We start from the raw sequence: 13717 nt of genomic DNA, 5'->3' as shown, positions 1-13717 counted from the left end.
AACTATGACTTTAGCTTCTGAACATGGAACTTTCATTAGCTCTAAGAAGATCTGTTACAAAAAAGCAGATATTAAATTTTTAAATTTTGGTCCCCAACTTCATTGACATACTAATGATATAAATCCAGAAGACGGGTATTATGTACCTGTTCACAATTTCCAGAAGTATCGGGTTCTCCTTCATAGCCCTAAGAATATATATAAAACATAAGTTATAGTATAAATAAAAGATGTGGGTATGTAATGTAATGTAGAAATGTAGAATGTAAATACACCTTAATTATTTCGTGTTTCCTTCTGCAGTAGCACCACTTCCATTTAGCAACAGGTATGTCTCTTGTTTATCCTCCTTCTTGAACTTGGCAATAACATAAGTCCCATCAGAAGTTCTCCGCAACATGGGTCAGAGTACGAATCTTCATATATCAATGCAAGTGAATCATCACGCCAGCTTATTCCTTTGCTGATATTGAAAAAAAAAATATGACTTTATGCCGAGGGAAAATAAAAAAGAAAAACTTACTCAAAGAGAAGATCAAGCATGTGAAAGATGTTTGGGTCTTCTTCACCTCCAGCAGCCTGTGTGTAAACTATGTCACGAGGAGAAACTTCTCCTTTGACATCACCTCCATCTTGTGTCTCCATCAGCAGCGTACCACAAATCAATCTATTTGGGAAATCTTCCACATGGGACAGTAAAAGAGAAGGGTCTATGAAACGAAGTAAGTAGATCAATCCCTTGTGCAGCTTTGATTTCTTTATGATGAATGTAAGCTCCCTGAATCAAACAACAAACAAACTCATAAAGACTCAACAAAACTAATGAATTTGAAAAACAATTGTCAAATTTAAAATGCCCAAAAAGGTTCAAACATATCCTCACCTTTACTCGGAGTTCCTTCATTAGGTGAGGAGTCAACAATGATCGGATTGTTGTATGAATTGACCCCTGCACATGCACATGCATTATATTTTAAACAAGAAAATAGCGTCATTCGTTCATATATTTATTAATTATAGTATACAAACAAAAAGTAACTCAAATGTAGCAACAAAGTGTTTGCACTTACCTGAAAGCCACAAACAACAATTTCATCTCCTTCATGAAGCACACCATTAACCAAAACCACATCAATGGTTGTTCCAAGGTCTTCTATCACTTTAACCTCCAATACCGCACACTACAAAGATTTTTCATTCCAATAATCAGTAATCAGAACTCTCATATATGGAATAAAGGTGGAATTTGAAAAAGGAGATATATATACACACACACGCACACACCTGAATATCACTATTGTATGTAAGTTTTTCAATCATTGTCTTCTGAGCCCATTGGACAAGTAGTAACAACATCTCAGGTATGCCTTCACCACTGTTTTGCCCCAAAAAGCAAAGATTTTGTTCAAAGTTCAAAACCCAATATTCAAATGGTGTGTGAACAGTAGGTCTCATAAAAAACTACCTGATAGCACTTGTGGGTACAATACTATAAGTTTCCCCTCTGTCTTTGTTCTTGCTGTACAATTCAGTATTCAATCCTTGCTCCTTGAATTCTGTAATTATCTAAAGTCACAAAGCACAAATCATGAGAAATCCAGCAAGAAAAGAAAATAGATGTCCGGTGTTGGCATCGATTATGTGAATTGCAGCACCCTGTTGGCCCTTATGTCACAACATGTCAACTTTTCCATCCTTACCCATCTTATTACGTCCATCTTTACATAGCCAAAAGATGAAAGAAATTATTATCTACACTCACTTAAGCATTTCATCAAACACCTCACGTGCACTTGATCATTTCACCTTAAATTAAAATCAAAACTGATAGAAATCCCACCAACAAGTAGATAACACAATCAGGTAAGTAAAGAGATGAATTTAGAAAAAATCATTCCTGGGAATAGATGTTGATATTGGAGTTTAAAAGAGAGTTGTACCTTGGAATGTTGAGCATAGATGAAAACAGATTGATATAGGAAGACGATAACATTTATTTGAAGTTGTCGATAATTCTTCCAGCCTTGATCACATGTCAATCGGAGTTGAGGGCTTTAAGAACTGGAATCGGACCATATTTTTTCTGACATTTGTGTGCATAATACTCGAAATTCAGAAACCCTAGATGTATAAACCATGCTTCGTGAACCCCATAGAATCGAACCTATCAGTTGTTGTGGAGAAAAGGGGGAGGGGGGGGGGGGGAGAACGAACTAGGGTTAGAATCGAACCTATCAGTTGTTGGTACCGATTTTAGGGTTTCACATAGAACAAGAAAGAGGTGGTGATGGAGAAGATGGTAGGGTGGCGATGGATGGTAGGAATGGTGGTGATGGTCGATTGTGTTGAGGTTGCAGGTGGTGAGATGTAGCTGTGACAACCATGGTGGTGGTATGGAGGTGAAATGTAGAGAGAGAGAGAGAGAGAGAGATGGTGGTGAGTCTGATGAGGTGAGCATTCCCGTGGAAGGAGGAGACGCAAGCGGGGTTTTTAATTTTTTGGATTTCATTCCCCCCAAAAAATGAAAACACGCGCTAATAAACTAAAATTATAAAGCGACAGGGTAACACGGTGCGCTTTTTAGGATAGGTGCCCTCCGTGTTTTTAATTTTTTTTGTTGGACACTAATTTTAAGGCGCTCAAAAATGCGTGCCCTCCATCCTTCAAATTTTCTAGAGCTGACATTATTTTTTAGGGCACGCACAAATGCGCATCCTCTATTAGCGAGCGTCATTGTTTGCGCGTCATTAAAGGGCAGTTTTCTAGTAGTGAATTAACATTGCTAACTTGCAACTTTTATCATAATTATCATGCTCCCATTAACATGATGATTATTAGCATAACACTTATGCACCCACTAGCTTTGACATGTACTCAAAAATCAGCTGGACTTCTAGAAATCAATACTTTATTGACTTTCTTACCAAAGTTCATATTTTTGATACTAGATTGTTTTGATAAAACTTTATCAAAATCATACACCTCTCTTAGATAGCTCACATGTGTGTCTAAACAATCTTAGAACTATGAAAAGGGATGCCGTAATCATAGTCTCAATTGTTTAGATCTTTGCCACTTCTCACAAGTCCATGGTAGTGTGTCGGTAAACCACACACGCTCCACTAACGACTTTGAGAATGCAAATATTGTTAGATAAGGTGTCTAAGTCCATAACTTATTTGGTATATACTTGACCCGACCGGCATGGTCCATTTGGGTTGCATCTCATCCAAACTATTATGGATAATTTTATGAGAGTTATACACATATGTTTATTAATATATTATGAGTTATAATATATTAATATGAAGTTACGTTATTTAATTAGTTTTAGTCTTAAATTAATTATGAATTAATTTAGAGATTAAAAGGAAGACTAATTAAATTATGGGCTATTTGTTTTATATAGTGTGGGCTAATACTCATTTGTTAATGGGCTAGGCTTATGTGGAAGTCCATGGATGATCCATGGAGCTTTTAACCCATGGATCCTTGGAAAAGGAAAAGACATGGGTTATTAGGGTTTCACCCTAACCATGCACACTATATAAGCATGCTTATGGAGCATGAAATGGAGCCTAAGAGAAAACTAGTGAACTAGTGTGTGTGTGTGCATGTGTGTGGGCGATTTTATACAAGGTGTATACTCTCTCAAAGTTTTCCAAGAGTTTGTGGTGTTTGTGATTCCATTTGAGGCATTCACACTATTGGTGCTTGGCCCTCAAACTCCTTAGAACCAAACTCACCAAAAGGTATGTAATCTCTTCTAACTCTTTTATGTTGAAATGTTCCCCATGCCATGTTAGATAGGTTATAAACCTTGGAAAATTATTATTTTGCATGTATTTAGACAAACATAGATCCAAGGTTTATTAGGGTTGCATGCACACTTAGGAAGTGTTAGATTGCTCAAAACCCAACAGTGGTATCAGAGCCTAAGCTTGCTTGTTTGATACTTGATGCAAAATAGTGAAAAAAGTCGAAATCGTTGCTGTCAGCATGGTGGACTCGCCGAGTCCATTCGGGGGACTCGACGAGTCCAAGGCAAACTTCAACCTACTCGGCGAGTAAGTTCATGCACTCGACGAGTAGGATCGAAAGAGTGCAGATTCTCGACTTTTGCTGCTGGAAATGGACTAGAAACATTACCCTAAACTGTTTTGGTGTTATAAAACTTATTTTAGTTGGTTTAATGGTTGTTTTAATCCATTTGCAATAGCATATATCAAAATTCCATGATTTTATGTGTTCATATAATTCTTGAATTTTTGATGATCATGTTCATGTTCTTATGAATTTAGAAAATGATAGGAATTATTTGTTGAATTGTTTAGGATTAATTCTTTATCATTTATGTGTTTTAATGGAGTCCATAATTTGTCCTCAAGTTATGGATTACCAAAGGTCACTTTCATTTAACACACACTTAAAACACATAAGTTACATGAAAATGAAGAGTCTTCATTTTTATGAACCTTTAATTCATAAGTTATGAAATGAAGAGTTTTGCAAAGTTACAAAACTTGCCCTCAAGTTTTGGAATTTGTAAAGTTTCACACACTTTAATAAACTTTAATTCCAACCCTTAGAGTTTTAATAGTTAAAATTCAACCCTTATACTATTTATAACATTAATGGTTAATTATTATATATATGTATAAGAATAAGTCGTTTTACCGTTAGTAGGCCTCATTCACGAAGCCGGTCTATAAGGTGGGTATAAGGTTGTTGCCTATAAAATGGCGACTTAATGGGTGTATACTATCACCCACCGCTTGCTTGATCGGTGGAGGGTCGTTAGCCGAACGGGTAGAACAATGACTTTAAATCCTCATTAAAAGTATAATGAATATTATAAAATAACTAAACTCTTTTAATTCCCAATCTTAGTTATTTTAGGAAAAATGTGAACATGGTGCTAGTCCATGGAATTCACACTTTGTAGCTTACCAAGTCGTTGGTGGAGCGTGTGTGGTTAACCGGCACACTAACTAGGACTAGTAAGGATCACGAAGGGTGACTTAATGTTTGTCATAGATCAATGGAGCGTGTGTGGTTAACCGGCACATTGATTAGGTGATAATATTAAGAGTACCAAGTGAATTAGCATGGTTATTCACACCTTGTTTTGTGATCCTCGGCATCCCAGTCACAAAACTTGAAGGGCACAATCGAGATTGAAACATGCCATTGAAAAGTTCAATGAATCTCAAAAGAATCTAGGAATTTCAAATCCAATTAAACCTAATAAATCATTTCGTTTTCATGGTGGAAATTGGTGACTCGTCATTCACCTACCTTTCAAATATATTATTACTTAGATTACGGCATCCCTCTTCTAAGTGTAATATATTGTGATTGGATCCTAGCCTTAATATTACATTTGGGTGTCTTATTAAGGATCCTATATATATCTAATCTAAACTTACTCTCTTTCAGATGTCTTCCAACACTAATGCTTCGGGCTCTAACCCAACTAGTTCTTTCTCTCTCATGAATCTTTGTGGGAGGGTCATCTTTGATGGTTCCAACTTCATGGATTGGATTAGGAACATCAGGATGGTTACTCGTTACGAGGACAAGGAATATGTCCTCGATAAGGAGTTAAAAGAACTTGATGAGTCTACTGCTACTCCTGAGGAGATCGCTGAATTCAGGACTCATGAGAGAGATGCTACTAAGGTGGCATGTATCATGATCGCCACGATAACAGCCGAGCTCCAAAAGTCGTATGAAGATTTCTACCCTTTTGAAATGCACCAAGACCTGATGGAAAGGTACCATCAGAGTGCTCGTTAGGAGCGGTATGAAATAATCTCCTCCATAATAACTACCCGCATGAAGGATGGTGAATCCATCACGGGCCACATGCAAAAGATGCAAAGGTATGTGGACCGTTTGCTGAAGCTGAATGTTAACATCCCCGAGGAGTTGGCAATTGACATCATTTTGCACTCCTTGCCTTCTTGTTATGATCATTTTCGAATGACATATCATATGAACAAGGAGGAAGTTACCCTCAGCAAGCTTCAAGGACTCTTGAAGACCGCTGAAACCGGTCTTAAGGGTAAAGCGGTTGTTACCTCTAGTACTCCTACTCCAACTTCTACCCCTGTTTTAGCAATTGGGCAAGGCAAAGGGAAAAAGAGGAAGCACCCTTCGAAGGGTACCAAGGGAAAGTCTCTTGAAGGCTCCTCATCAAAGACTAAGAACGGTTCTGTCACTCCTTCTGCCATTCCCAAGGATGCTGAATGCTTTTATTGCCATGAAAAGGCACACTAGAAGCGAAACTGCCCTAAGTACTTGCAGGATCTAAAGGATGGGAAAGTGAAACCCACCTATGCAGGTATTTACACTATATTGTCTAATTACTCAACATATTCTAACTCTTGGGTGCTTGATACAGGATGTGGTATTCACATATGTTCTGATTTGCAGGGCCTAAGAAGAAGTAAGGATGTGGAGCACGGGAAGATAAACTTAATCATGGGGAATAGGAAGGCTTCACCTGTTTCCAAGACTGGAGTTTATACTTTGTTGCTTAATAATGGGTTAAAATTAGATTTGAATAAATGTGTGTACTCGTCTGAAATGGCGAGGAATATTATTTCTTTTCATGCTTTGTACAAACAAGGTTTTACCTTTTCGTTTGATAATGAATGTGGTGGTATTAATGCTTTCTTTAATAATGTGTTTTATTTTAAAGCATTACCTTGTGATGGTGTGTATGAAATTGTGTCGATTGTGGACAACTTAGGAAATAATGTGTTGTATATTGATTCTTCTACTAGCCTAGATAAAGCATCATTGTGGCATTGTCGTCTTGGACATGTAAACAAGAAACGCATAGGCCAAACTCCAAAAGAGTGGAGTCTTGGAATCATTTGACCTCAAATCAGATGATAGTTGTGAATCTTGTCTACTTGGAAAAATGACAAAATCACCCTTCACTGGAACTTGTGAGAGGGGTGAAGGTTTGTTGGACCCAATACATACTGATGTATGTGGGCCATTCAAAACCGCCACAAGGGATGCTAATCGGTATTATGTGACTTTTATTGATGATTTTAGTAGATATGGGTATGTCTACTTAATCAAAAATAAGTCTGAAACCTTTGAAAGGTTTAAGGAATTCAAGCAGGAAGTAGAAAATCAATTGGGCAGGAACATTAAGATGCTTCGATCCGATCGAGGTGGTGAGTATATTAGTACCGAGTTCCTTGACTATCTTAAGGAGTGTGGGATTGTCTCACAATTGACTCCTCCCAGGACACCACAGCTGAATGGTGTAGCTGAGAGGCGTAATCGAACTTTGTTGGATATGGTTTGCTCTATGATGAGTCGAGTTTCGTTACCCATCTCTTTTTGGGGGTATGCCTTAGAGACTGCCGCCCATATCCTTAATCTAGTCCCTACAAAGAAGGTTACCAAAACACCTCATGAGATGTGGACTGGGAAGGTTCCCAATTTGGACCACATCAAATTTTGGGGTTGCGAAGTCTTCGTGAGGCGCGAAACTCATGATAAGCTTGAACCCCGAAGTGAAAGGTGTATTTTCATTGGCTACCCACAGAAATCCTTTGGTTACCACTTCTACAGACCCAGTGAGAATGTGGTCTTTGTAGCACGAAGAGGGATCTTTCGCGAGAAAGAATTTATAAGCCAAGGAGACAGTGGGAGGCAGATTGATCTTGAAGAAATTCAAGAATCAATTGGTGAAGGAACCTTAGACACTAGCAATCAACCTGAGGAGGAAACTCCTGTTGATCCAGCTGACGAGTCTGTACCTCCGAGGCATTCCACACGGGTTAGGAACACACCTTCGTTTTATTATGGTTTTCATATTACTACGGAAGGTGATACGTTTATTAGTGATAGTACACTAGTAAATTTGGATGAACCTAGCAGTGTTAAGGAAGCCATGGCAGGCCCGGAGTCTGCTAAATGCAAGGAGGCTATGGACAGCGAGATACAGTCCATGTATGACAATCAAGTTTGGAACTTGGTTGACAATGTACCAGGCCGTAAAACAGTCGGGTGCAAATGGATCTTTAAGAAGAAGACAGACATGGAAGGAAAATTGCATACTTATAAGGCTCGACTGGTTGCGAAGGGTTTTACTCAAACTCAAGGTGTTGATTATGATGAAACCTTTTCGCCGGTAGCAAAGATTAAGTCTATTAGGGTTATGTTAGCCATTGCAGCAATTCATGACTATGAAATATGGAAAATGGATGTCAAAACCGCTTTCCTTAATGGAAAGTTGGCTGAGGATGTGTACATGAATCAGCCAAAGGGTTTTGTCAATGCAGAGTACCCTAATAGAGTATGCAAGCTTGAGAAATCCATTTATGGATTAAAACAAGCATCTCGTAGCTGGAATCTTTGTTTTGATGAGAAGGTAAAAGAGTTTGGCTTCTTGAGAAGCGAAGATGAGTCTTGCGTGTATGTTAGAGCTAGTGGGAGTATAGTTAGCTTCTTGGTACTGTATGTGGATGACATACTACTCATAGGAAATGACATCCCAACCTTGCAGGGGGTTAAGTCCTGGCTTGGGAAGTGCTTTGCTATGAAGGACCTAGGGGAGGCTACCTATATCTTAGGGATAAGGATATTAAGAGAAAGGAGTAGAAGACTAATTGGACTTAGTCAGAGTATCTACTTGGATAAGGTGTTGAAAAGGTTCAACATGGAGAATTCCAAGAAAGGAGATTTACCAATCCGAAGCAATACCAAACGGAGTAAGACTCAGAGTCCGAGTACAGAGGCAGAGATAGCTGAGATGAGCCAATTACCATATGCTTCCGTAGTTGGCTCGATCATGTATGCTATGACTTGTACCCGTCCTGATGTGGCATTTGCTTTGAGCATGGTCAGCAGGTATCAGGGGAACCCTGGCAAGGCTCATTGGACTGCGGTAAAGAACATTCTCAAGTACCTGCGGAGGACTAAGGATTGGATCCTTACCCTTGGTGGCAGTGATGACTTGAGAATATTAGGGTATATTGATGCTGGTTTTCAGACTGATAGGGATAATTTCCGCTCTCAGTCGGGCTGGATCTTTACATTAAATGGAGGGGCAATTTCTTGGAAGAGTTCCAAGCAGGAGACGGTGGCTGATTCGACTTGTGAATCAGAGTATATAGCAGCGGGTGAAGCAGCGAAGGAGGCGATATGGCTAAAGAACTTCATCGGATACCTTGGAGTTGTACCAGCTATTAAGGAACCTATAGAGATTTTCTGTGACAACAATAGTGCGGTTACCTTAGCCAAGGAACCAAGAGATCATGGCAGATCCCGACACATTGATAGAAAATATCACTTCATAAGACACAAGATTGAAGAAGGACTCCTTGTGACAAGGAGGATATCGTCGGATGAGAATCCTGCAGATCCCCTTACGAAGGGACTGACGAGGGTTAAGCATTTTCAGCATGCGAGACGCATCGGGCTGAGGGACGATATTAGTTTTACAGATTAGATAGTTTTCCTGAAACTTGTAAAATGTAATCGACGTTTGATGATGAATAAAATTTGTGATTTATTTATGAGTAAAGTGTTATTATCATTGTCAATTATTTACTATTGTTTCAGTTTTGCATGTTTTGACTTCCAGAATAATTAATTTATTCAAACCTCCACAATCGATCATATGTCGGAAGTAGGTATGAATCAAGATTGTCATGAATTGGGTTTGTAGATGCCTTAAAGGTGTTTAGACATGGCAATGGTTGCTGCAACATTCATGAGTACTCATAAGTTATGAGTATTGGTATAAACCCACGCTCACTTGTATCACTTCATGGAATTTATCTCGAGTGATCGTGAGACGATAACATCATATAAATCTTTAAACCTAGAGATATGAGTTGTTACCTATGAGTTGGTTGTGCATTGATTGCACGTAAACGCATCAGTAACTTGATGTTATAAAACGTGCCTTTGTGTACAATTCAATAAGTAGTAGAACAAGCATATCAGTCGAAGTTTATCTGTTCCTTCTAGAAATAGAAGCGATATCTGGGCCCCTCGATGATTTTGTGTTGACCCATGTACCAGGCCTGGTCAGAACTAAACCGATGTGTTCAGTGAAGTTCTTCGTCAAACAAATTGGAAAATCGAGAAACAACTGCTAGACAATAAGCAAGACATAGTTCCATGTGTTTGTCCGGCTGATATCATGAGAACAGAGGATTATGTGATCACTTATCTAAAATGGCGCTTCATAGTTCGACAGAGTCTTCATTTTTCGAGGGAGTTTTCGAGAGCTACGATTGTTGGTTGGTTCCTGAAGTTGTAGGCAAATATAGTTATTAGACTTATCCAAGTGGGAGTTTGTTGGATAAAGTGTCTAAGTCCATAACTTATTTGGTATATACTTGACCCGACCGGCATGGTCCATTTGGGTTGCATCTCATCCAAACTATTATGGATAATTTTATGAGAGTTATACACATATGTTTATTAATATATTATGAGTTATAATATATTAATATGAAGTTACGTTATTTAATTAGTTTTAGTCTTAAATTAATTATGAATTAATTTAGAGATTAAAAGGAAGACTAATTAAATTATGGGCTATTTGTTTTATATAGTGTGGGCTAATACTCATTTGTTAATGGGCTAGGCTTATGTGGAAGTCCATGGATGATCCATGGAGCTTTTAACCCATGGATCCTTGGAAAAGGAAAAGACATGGGTTATTAGGGTTTCACCCTAACCATGCACACTATATAAGCATGCTTATGGAGCATGAAATGGAGCCTAAGAGAAAACTAGTGAACTAGTGTGTGTGTGCATGTGTGTGGGCGATTTTATACAAGGTGTATACTCTCTCAAAGTTTGCCAAGAGTTTGTGGTGTTTGTGATTCCATTTGAGGCATTCACACTATTGGTGCTTGGCCCTCAAACTCCTTAGAACCAAACTCACCAAAAGGTATGTAATCTCTTCTAACTCTTTTATGTTGAAATGTTCCCCATGCCATGTTAGATAGGTTATAAACCTTGGAAAATTATTATTTTGCATGTATTTAGACAAACATAGATCCAAGGTTTATTAGGGTTGCATGCACACTTAGGAAGTGTTAGATTGCTCAAAACCCAACAAATATCACAATTGCTATCTAGCTAAAATCTACTTAGTGAAAGTGTTTCCTCACCATCATTTTCATGAATCGGACAGAAACTTTATGACACTTAGATTTAATAGTGTATGTGTTCTTATCCATGTGAATTTGTCAAAACCATAATCACAAGACAAGGTTAGTGACAAATCCAAACTCATATGGACTGAACTCAATCTTGATTTCTTGCCACCTGGCAGCTCAAGGGCCTACCATTGCTTCCAAGTTGTTGCGCAACCAATTGAGAACTCTAAGAACTCATATGCAAAGCCAACTTTAACTAGAATGGGCAAAGAATATGTCAACATGATAGGTTATAAACCTCAAATCGTGTGCTAGTGAAGAACTTCAGGTTTTATTCTTGATTAGTTCTTGAGACTTTCAAGACCTTTAAGACTCCCACTGTCCTCTTGACCTATAAGACTCCCTTGTCAAACATCCAAGAGATAGTGCGGATTCTAATCAAGATAAACACTTCACACAATTGTCCTTAGTTGGTCTTTGTTTTATCCAAAACATCACAACTTACCAATTTCAAATGTACAAGAGTACGATACTTTTACTCTTACATTTGACAAATGTTTTAAACCTTATTAAGACATGTCACTCAAATTACAATCTTGGAGTATGACTCTAAGACTTGTATTGGAACGAAGTATGACTCATCTTCTTGATTTAACCATTTCAACAATTCAAGATTCCTCTTCTTAGTCATAAGAATGCACTAAGATTTCCTTGGAGAACTAATTGTGTTATGGTTTCTTAATCATTAAGATGATCACAAAACTGATACTAAAGTACTCTCCCATCTTTTCAGATTTGAGAAACTTTTATCCTTCTGCCTAAGTTGTTTCTTCTTATTCGCTCTGCCTTACACTGGAACCTGTGACAACCCGAAATTTCCATTCGGTCAAACCCTGAAAGTCAACCACTTCGTAGCATAAGTCAATGTAATTATTTCTTATTTTTAAGAAATATAAAGTTCGTTTGATTATTTTAATATTATTTTTAAGCGAACGGGTGTAAGAAAGTGTCGTCTTGGGTTTTGATTTTTAAAAACCGCAAACACTTCGCGTATTAGAAACACCCGACCAAACTTTTATGTTCGGGTCGAAAAATCATCCAAAAATCCGTAAACTCATGCTTATACATGAGTTTAGTCCCCATTTGTGTTTACTCCCCAATTATCAAATGCGTAAACTTCAAAAATATTCTCTCAAGTATCATCCAAGATTTAATTCCAAATCTTCAATCTTGTAAGTGTTTTAACCCTTTCAAGTTAGTAAAACACTTAATCTAGTGTTTGTGCATCTATTCCTCCATTCATTTCCGGTTTTTTAGATTTTCCAAAACACCAAGAACACCAAGAACACACTAAGTGTTCTTGGCCTTTTAGCTCAATTTAAGCTTCCTTATGTAAGTACTTCTATCCTAGAGTCATTTCAAGCTAGCTATGCATGTTTATACCAAGGAAATTTGTCAAGAACACAAGGTTGGAGGTGTTCACGGTCCAAGAATGTTCTTGGGCTGTAAACACCATGAAGAGGCACCAAAGTGTGCCTAAGTCCCAAATCTAAGCCCTAGTTGATGTATAGAACATCCTTGACATGTTTAAACCCTTCCTTCTTGTGTTTAAGCCTTGAAAAAGAACCAAACCCCCCAATTTTATGTGTTCAAGGTTTAGGGATGTTCCAAAACCGTAAACACCCTAAAAAGTGGGTAAATGTCCATTTAAAGTCCCATACTTGGTTCTTATGGCTAAATCTAACCTAGACTAGTGCCATCATTGAACGAAGGACTTCAAAACCACAAATACCATAAACGTAGGAGTTTAAGGTAGTAAACTCATGAGAAATGGTCCTTAGACTGTAAACTCCATTGAGGAGTGTTTTGATGCCACACAACACTTCCTAAGGCTAATTCGTGAAGTAGGAATGCTTGGAATAGCCTAGAAGACTTCAAATCATCAAATGGTCAAAAGATTAGGATTTTACGGCCGTAAAATCAAGAGTTTATGACCGTAAACTCAATGGGTGTTGATCCTTTGGGAGTAAACTCATTTTAAGAGTTACCCTTGAACCCCAAACACACTAGCCTTTCCCTACAACACTTAGATGCAACCCTTGAGACTTTTAACACTTGTATAAAGTGTTTAACATATCCTAGAGTGTTTTAACTCTGTTTATTAGTTGTTTAAAGACTAATTATGTATATACATATATCCTTATATGTTATTAGGATCTTTGTGCGTGTCTAAGTCTTCACTTGACACCAAGCACTTATTCGACACTTCTTTCCGATCCACTTACTACAGGTGAGTTCATACCCCCTTAACTAATGTTTTAAATGTTTTTAAATGTTTTATGGGGGGGGGGATGCAAGTAGAATCATGCTAATTATTGTATCAATCACATGTGATTAATAAGTAGAATTATGCTAGTTATTATATCAATCACATGTGATTAATACGTAGCATTCAAATGATTCACTTCACTTTAACCATTCTTACCAAACAGATTCCTCAAATGATTTTCTTAAATGTTTTATATGTTTAAAAATCATTATTAAACGGTTCATTACACACTGTATGA

The 13717-nt window shown here is 37.8% G+C and overlaps 1 long non-coding RNA gene across 1 annotated transcript; it reads right to left on the bottom strand.

Moving 5' to 3' along the window:
• Window positions 1–562: 562 nt before the first annotated feature.
• On the bottom strand, window positions 563–1183 carry LOC145004204 (uncharacterized). Its single transcript, XR_013662318.1, has 3 exons — window positions 1071–1183; window positions 884–949; window positions 563–680 (listed from the first exon to the last, which is right to left on the bottom strand). It is a non-coding gene; the product is annotated as an uncharacterized LOC145004204 (long non-coding RNA).
• Window positions 1184–13717: the final 12534 nt, after the last annotated feature.

The sequence above is a fragment of the Lactuca saligna genome, chromosome 7, assembly GCF_052625555.1.
Source record: "Lactuca saligna cultivar CGN05327 chromosome 7, ASM5262555v1, whole genome shotgun sequence".
Lineage (NCBI taxonomy): Eukaryota > Viridiplantae > Streptophyta > Magnoliopsida > Asterales > Asteraceae > Lactuca > Lactuca saligna.
This window is presented reverse-complemented; position numbering and strand designations above follow the sequence as displayed.